The sequence below is a fragment of the Haliotis rufescens genome, unplaced genomic scaffold (assembly GCF_023055435.1).
Source record: "Haliotis rufescens isolate VD_foot unplaced genomic scaffold, xgHalRufe1.0.p SCAF_3, whole genome shotgun sequence".
NCBI classification, from domain to species: Eukaryota; Metazoa; Mollusca; class Gastropoda; order Lepetellida; family Haliotidae; genus Haliotis; species Haliotis rufescens.
In genome coordinates, this window is record NW_025964001.1 from 31,450,223 (window position 1) to 31,456,965 (window position 6,743).

Genomic DNA, 6,743 nt, shown 5'->3' on the forward strand with positions numbered 1-6,743 from the left:
GGCCACCTGGCCCCATATTATAACCTCGACGATCCATAAATCTTTAAGTTAATATAAGGACTCTTTTCCTTCCTTGCTCAATTCTGAACAGTGTTTGTGTCTGGTGGTTACAAATGGTGGCATGGGTAGCCTGAGGTGCGGAAATTAGCTTTGCAGAGTTGTTTCCCTTAGACACATGTGAGATATCAGGATTTGCTGGTCATGGGTTCAAATGAAGATTAGTCTCACCAGTGTTAAACCTCTATGACCTGTATCACTTGGACTGTACTCCAACATCAAGCTGACATGATGTGATCTTAAGAGCGAAAGCGAGTTAGATATGCTTTGTAACAATGAGTTGTAAGATAAATGGTATCTGACAGGCATGAATGCAGTAATCTGTTTCTTACACATCCTAAAATCGCGCCTTTTTAGCATCGAATCGATGCATAATTAAAATATTGTTCAAAGCCTTAACCTTAAAAACGTGTAGTGTGTGTCCCTCGTTATGCTCATGATTAGAGTTCCAATCTCTACATAGGTACAGACAGTTGTATGAACTGAAATACTGTTGAATCCAACTCACTCGCTCAGTTCAACCCTATCCAGTGCATCAGGGGCGGTTGGGTAGCCTAGTGGTTAAAGCGTTCGCTCGTCACGCTGAAGACCCGGGTTCGATCCCCGATATGGGTACAATGTGTGAAGCCCATTTCTGGTGTCCCCCGCTGTGATATTGCTGGAATATTGCTAAAAGCGGCATAAAACCATACTCACTTACTCACTCACTATCCAGTGCATCATCTTTATCATGAGTGAGTGATTATGGTTTTACGATGCCTTTTAGCAATATTCCAGCAATATCACGGTGGGGGACCTGTATCATGAAGTCAAATCAGGGCTGTCAGTGATACTGGGTTAATTGAGGTTTGTTTTGAAATAACTATTGTTTTGGACAGCATCATGTTTAGAAAATATATTTTCAATCAACACAGAAATTTAATGTTCCTTTTTTTAAAGTCACAAAAGGTAGTGTAAGTTGTTATCTTATATAAATGAACAACTAACTATATTTTTTACTTATCCTGCATTACTCCTCAATGCATTCACTGCTTACCTTACGACAACTAGAATGACAGTGCAACAGCGATGGTCCTAGGTGAAGAAATAAAGTTGTTGTTCTGAAGTCACTTTTACTTACACTCGCCACTGTCCTGTGACCTTGATGACACCTAAGGTCACCTTCTTTACATCACTGCTTGTCGCACAACAGCAAGGACTTGTTCCAGCGGAGCTCTCCTTTTGGATTTAATTAGACCTTCAATTTTCGTCTACAATCCTAAAATTGATCTGCGATGGGTGATGTATTCTTTTCATATTACTTTCACCATGTTGTGAAGTTTTATGTGAATTAATTAGGCGTAAAAAGACTCTGTCTTTTTTCCTGCCACATATTTGTTGTTCACCGCCATTTTGAATTGTGTTACAATTGTTTGCCTGCCAATGTAGTCAAATTGTTTACAATTCTCAGCTAAGTATGTATAACATAAGGTGTAACAGTGAGTTGCGTATATATAGATTATTGTATACACTTTCAACTCGTTAAAAATATGTTTGCCGATAGATTAATATCAATTCTACGGCATTCTTCCAGTTCTGTCTCATCAACAATGGTTTAATTGCGTAACTTTTGCTTGAGTGTTGTACTAATTGTTGTGGAAAAAACCTTACAAAGATTATCATCCATGTGGGTTGGCTTGCACGCATATGTGTTCACAAAAAATCTAAAAGTAAAAAGCTTTGGTTTACATTGAGTTGCGTATATAAAAAGATTGTATACACTTTCAACTCGTATTTTTGCATATAGATTATTGTTCAATTCTACGGCATTCTTCCATTTCTGTCTCATCAACAATGGTTTAATTGCGTAACTTTTGCTTGAGTGTTGTACTAATTGTCGTAGAAAAAATCTTACAAAGATTATCATCCATGTGGGTTGGCTTGCACGCAGATGTGCTCACCAAACTCTTACTGTAAATAGCCTTGGTTGACTTTGAGTTGGGTATATAAAAATATTGTATACACTTTGTAACTTATGCTTGTGCATTGTACATATTGTCGTGGAAAAAATCAGCCAAAGACCTTTATCCAAATTCTAATTGTAATTTTTGTGTAAATCTCTCTCAACGAGCAGAAGTGCACCCTCCACTGAAATCAACAATAACGGAAGATTTTGTGAGTATCGTAACTGCTCCTAATTTTCAGCCGCCTGAGACATCCAGATCTGCTAAATCTGCGACGCTGGCGCCACCACCAGCGTCTCAAGATGCTTTGATGGGGGTAGTTGCCCACGCAAGCCATGATCCAGTCAATACCAATATGCTTTGTGTCTCAGTTACCTGCGCCGAGCGCAGCGCCTGACTACTACCAATGGTCCAAGCGATTCTACAATGATCCAGTCATCACCGATGAGCCTTGTCTCATAGGCCTGCACTGAGCGCAGCCTCTGTCTACCAATCAAGGCCTCTACAATGACATCAGCCCAAGAGCTCACAGTGTACTCAATTACGCAACTGACACATGATCAGCCTAGCGATGTTCCAACAACTTTGGCACAAGTGTAAGCACCTACACCTGCACCTAACATATACCAAACGCCTAATGTGTTTTCTGGTACAGCATACATCGCTGGGCAGCGCTAGTGGGCCAGCGTGTACGGGAACATCGGCACATGGCTCCTTATCCAGGCGGGTCATCAAAGCTTTCTGATAGAGGAGGCACTCTGCACTGGAGCAGATTGGGTAGCAAACCATCTCGTGTCAGTGACGCCCTCCCCTGGTAACGGGGTAAATAAGAGGGACACCACGAGGTCATCGGAGGAGGACTTCTCCAAATTTACATTTGCTCGGTCATTTAAGCCAACATTGTCAATGCTTGCGGTGGATCAGGATCTATCAGAGGATAACCCTTTCTGATTAGATCACTTCCAAACTATGGTCAGATTCCTTCAGCGTCAGATTGACCCAAGGAAAATTCATCTTGAGGCCGCCCTGGCGAAGATTACCATCACACACAGACTTTAGAGTTTTCCAACTGGGACCCTGATTTCAAAGGCATGCTTCTACGTAAATCTTGGTCATCTACTCCCCTGTTCAGTGAACAGATCGCAGACACATGCCAAGTTCCCAAAACGCTTGGAATGACACTGTGCTCAAGACTCTAGAGCATGTCTCTTTTAGTCAATTCCAGCAGGCTGGCAGGTCAGGCAATTATAAGCCTTGACGAGCGTCTACACGTAAAGGTAACCCCAGTGTTGACCACAGTTCAACTTTGAAAATCCAACATAGACATACTGTTGGTAAGAAGAGCTGTAGAGTTGGCTCACAACCCAGTCTTTACACCAGGGTTTTATCCTCACATCTGCCTGGTACGCATGAAGGACCCAGACAAGATGAGAATGATCCAGAATCTCTCTGTGTTCAACGAACGTTATCTGAAGCGTCCACATTATTGCTGCCTCACCACTTTGAGACCGCTCAGAATCAACATTAGTGTGTACGATCCTTGAACATCTCTTGTCATCTGCTATACACCAACCATGCACGCTTCACCAAGGGCAAGTGTTGCTAGGGTTACTCACCTCGGCACAGGACTTAACTAGCATTGGCCGGTTACAACTGCACCCAATTCTTCATTTCCTGAACCCTTACATCAGGCGTCAGGATCCACTCAAGGCCATCACTCTACTGGCAATATCCACAAACAACAGCACTGTGGAACAACGCACTCCCAATCTCTTCTTCTACAGACATTCAGATTTTTCAATCTAGTAGATTGACTGCAACTACAATTCGTAGTTCAGCACATCCCCGGATGTCGAAACATTCTGGCTGATGCTTTATCGCGTCCAGACAGGGTGGCCCCCACCGAGTGGAAACTTCACACAGAAGCATTCCAGTTACTGCTTCAGAAGTTCAGGCAACCAAACATTGACATTTTTGCTACTTGCCTAGACCACCAACTGATGACGTATGTCTCCCCGTTACCGGATCTGCAGACTTGGGCAGTGGACATGTTCAGTATCCCTTGGGAAGGGCTAAAAGCATATGCTTTACCGCCAACACTTTTACTTCCCAAGGTGATACAAGGAATCAAGGAGACAAGGTATCTTGCTCTCACTTTGGTCGTGCATTGGTGGACGTCGAGAGGGTGGTTCGTTGAGCTCAGAAAATTTGGCAGAAGACGATCCACTACGCCTCCCACAGTGGTCCAACCTACTCATCCACCCTCACAGCGTCCCCAAAGACACTTGGAAGGTAGCACCATTACTACGTAATTGGTTGCACTTGAACTCAGTGTTGGCTGTTCCGGAAAATCGTAAGGTGATTAAGGTCACGGAACTACAGGCCCTATTACTCTCATTCAGGCTTGAGGATCAGAAGGTCAAGTTCCGCCCACCTCTTTGGGACTTGAACGTGGTACTTCGAGGTTTGCGAGGGCCCCCTTCGAGCCCCTCTATGCATCCTCATTTTATGACCTCACCAAGGAAACAATGGTTTCTCTTGGCATTAGCCACGGCGGCACGGGTGAGGGAACTACATGCGATCGACACCACCCATGTCAGCTTTGAGCATGAGACGCACAGAGCAGTACATTAGGTTTTGCTGGGATTTTATTGCTAAAATCAACTACCAGGCCAACCCGATCGTTCTCTCACAATCCCACCAATATCAACTATTGTGGGAGCCATACATGGAGGTGAATTTCTCTTGGACTCATTGCAAGCAGTTCGAGTTTTCATTCGCCGCTCCAAGACTAGGCGTGATTTGAGGAAGTGATTATTTATACCCTTGTTTACAACGTCCACGACCGAAGTTAGTTGCAAACACCATATCCCTATGGTTAGGCGCCGTCATACTTCAGGCTTACGTGATTGCCAGACAGAATCAGCCGAGAGCTAATTACCCTCACAATCTCAGAGCTTTGGCCTTTACCATGGCTCTACACTCCAATTGTTTTATTAGAACAATCACGGAAGGATATTTCTGGAGGTTCGACACAGTTTTCGTGAGTCTTCGCTTTGTTGCTCTCGAGGACGTCGAAGGCGTGCAAAGATTTGGTCCTCTGGCAGGTTACCAACACCCGACACAAAAAATGAACTTGCCCTATACAGAGCCAGCCTACTTCCATGAGCAGTCACTCAGTTTCCGCCAGTGGAAGAACATTAGACAATCTTGTTTGTCAACGACGGCTCTATGACATAGTAAGTAAAGAATTAGCTGATTAGCTATTATTTTCTTTATTACTAAATGAGTATAGAGAATTTCAATATGTTCAATCGTTTTGATATTTGAACAACCCAACCGTAATGGCGTTTTTCTGAACTTTTCCGCTTCACGGTTTATCGGCCAACTGGTGTCGTATTTCAGGGTGTGAATTATTCAGTATTCTGAAGGTTTGCCCACCTCCAAACCGTCCGATACAGATGCATTAAGGAGTAATGCAGGATAAGTAAAAAATTAAGTCAAATCTAAATATTTTTTACATTTTTATACTTATCCTGCATTACTACGTTTAAGGCCCACCCGTCGCATACTTCCCTCCCAACTTTGGCTTCAGAAACCTCAAATGTATGTTTTTCTAAGAGCTTGGGCGACAGGCAGTTATGTGAAGAAGGTGACCTTAGGTGTCATCAAGGTCACAGGATAGCGGTGAGGGTCAGTAAAAGAAAAGGACTTCAGAACAACAACTTTATTTCTTCACCAAGGACCATTGTCGTTGTCGTAAGGTAAGCAGTGAATGCATTAAGGTGTAATGCAGGATAAGTATACAAATATAAAAAATATTTAGATTTTACTAATTTTCTAATTTGTATTTAAGAAATAAATGACGAGTGGGAGTTGTTTATTTCATATATTGGATATCAATATGTACAGCCTCTTTAATGATGTTAATAAAATGTACAGGCTTTAACATGTTTAAAAATATTTACCTGTATTTGAATAATAATGACTCCCTGAATAGAATCCGACTTGGCAATGTCAGACAAGTCCATTTTATGAACTGGGGGATTAAATTTGGTCCTTCCCGCATATTCTCACAATTCTGATGTTGATTATCTGTCCCTTTTCTCCCAATACTGGTTGTTATATATCCCCTACTTTTGCCCAGCTACATCTATGGGGAACAACTCACTAGACACTTCCCTCTCAAAAATAACTGCGTCTAATTTACGACGTAATCAAGTTACAAGGGCATGTTCGAATCTCCAGAAATGACGGATGGAACAGTGTTTTATCGTGAAATAAGCCACGCTTCGTTCTTAATTGTTCTTTGCGATTATTCAGGTAGCTATCTTATTTTTTCTAATACAAGTGTCACAATGTTCTTAAATCAGAGCAAGTGTATTAGAGGTCAAACACAATATACTGCAATAGCTACTGAGAGAGGTACAGTTTATTAGAAATGAGATACAAGATGTAAATTCTATATTTTTGTTTGTGCAGTGATAACATATATTCTCTTCCTTTCCCCATGTTCCTAGCTTCACAATATCCCCTGCCATGTCCTGCCATAAATATATTTGCCCATATCCACTTACATTTACAGATCACTTTATTCACCATAGTAATTCCCAGCTCACTTCCAACTTCCCTCACGTTAAAAATACTCTGTATCATGTTACATTTAAACTATCCCACAATGCACCATTCTATCCTCTGCTCATGCCCAGTACTACGGACATGATGTCACAATGTTTTCTTATA

At 42.0% G+C, this 6,743-nt stretch overlaps 1 protein-coding gene across 4 annotated transcripts in view; it reads left to right on the forward strand.

Moving 5' to 3' along the window:
- Positions 1-6,743, forward strand: part of LOC124146087 (ral GTPase-activating protein subunit beta-like) — an 82,390-nt gene that overhangs the window by 3,630 nt on the left and 72,017 nt on the right. The window lies entirely within an intron of this gene.